Genomic DNA, 1534 nt, shown 5'->3' with positions numbered 1-1534 from the left:
GTAGTGTTTCCTTCTGTTGTACGTTTGTTGGAACAGACTCAACGGGCGCAGTGAAGACAGGGATTGGTTCAATCACTTCAAAATCCAAACCAAACCCGCTATCACTGGGTCTATTCTGACTCACATAGTGTTTCCAAGGCTGCAAATCTTTATGGGAGAAGACAGCCTCATCTTTTTCCTGCAGAACTTCTTGTAGGTTTGAACCATGGACATGATAGTTAGCTGTCCAAAGCTTACTCCACAGCACCCTTCATTGCTTCAAAGTGAGAGAAAATTTACATTAAATGTCACGTAAGAGTGGTCTATAAATTGGACATTTACAACCCAGGGACTGCCTATAATGAGTAGGTACCTATCTTTTTAATAATAGTGGTACCTATCTTTTTAATAATAGCCAAGTACAGCTGGCTAGTCTTCATGTTTAGACTACATATGTGCCAACAGTACAAATCCTTGTCCACTTGTGTTGCTGGGTATTGTTGATGCTGTGTTATAGAGCAGAATTGCCCCAGACGGTGTTTTCTATCAGAGCAAATTGCCAAGTCTTTTTCTTGCAGAACCGTTATATGGTTTTGAACCTTACACTAGCAGTTGAGCAGTTAACCCTTGTACCACCAGGGTCATTTTCTACCATCCTTAAGCATTTATAAAATATTAAACTAACAAGGATTGAACACTTATATGTCAGGCTCTGTGCCAAGTATCTTAATGAGTGGTTTCATTTAATTCCACATGATACTATCATAGAATAAATCGACTCAGAGAAATGAAGTACCTGCCAAGCTTGTGAATGAAACTCAGGTCAGGTGTGTCCACTGTTTCATATGCCACAATGCAAAACAAAAACAAGAGATCGATCTCCAACCCTGCCAGGAAGAGACTGTTGAAGCACCTTACAGACACAATGTGTCCAGCACCCAAAGATCTCACTTCATCTTCTTTGTAGCTCTATAAAGTGCACAGATTTGTGGACAATTTCAAAAGACTGACAGCTTGAGGAGAGAGGACAATTCTTTGTTCATCTTTAGACTGCCTCTATTCTGGTGAGAAGGCAATTTAAAAGTGTTTCCTATACCTCTCTCTAAATTCGCGGTCCTCTATTATTTTCTGTTGTCAAAACTCAGACAAACCTCATGATGTTATTAGGTCATTGGCTATGATTTATATGTCTCCTAGGAGGAGTGACTGTAGGAAGGGAGCGTGATAGGACTTATCAGCCCCGCGTGGACTGAGCTCACCCATTAAGTTAGCCTCTTTGCCCTGTACCTGACAGTTATGAATGCTTCCACCTCCTGTAGCTTCCAGCGGTTGGTGTTTTGGAGCATTGATTCCAGGTGTTATTGTTTCATCGTGGCAGCATTTATGACCCTCCTACGCCAATGCTTTCCACATCTTGGACTTTGCTGTTGTTAGTTGTTATCAAGATGTCTCTGGTGCATAATAACCTTGGGTGCTGCACCATCTTCACGATCATATTATCTTTTCTTTCTTTCTTTTTCTTTTTAAAAATCATTTTATTGGGGGCTCATACAAC

Source organism: Echinops telfairi, unplaced genomic scaffold, assembly GCF_000313985.2.
Source record: "Echinops telfairi isolate 266 unplaced genomic scaffold, ASM31398v2 ScPeMD7_12;HRSCAF=54, whole genome shotgun sequence".
In the NCBI taxonomy this organism is placed as follows: domain Eukaryota; kingdom Metazoa; phylum Chordata; class Mammalia; order Afrosoricida; family Tenrecidae; genus Echinops; species Echinops telfairi.
Note: the sequence above shows the minus strand (reverse complement) of the source record.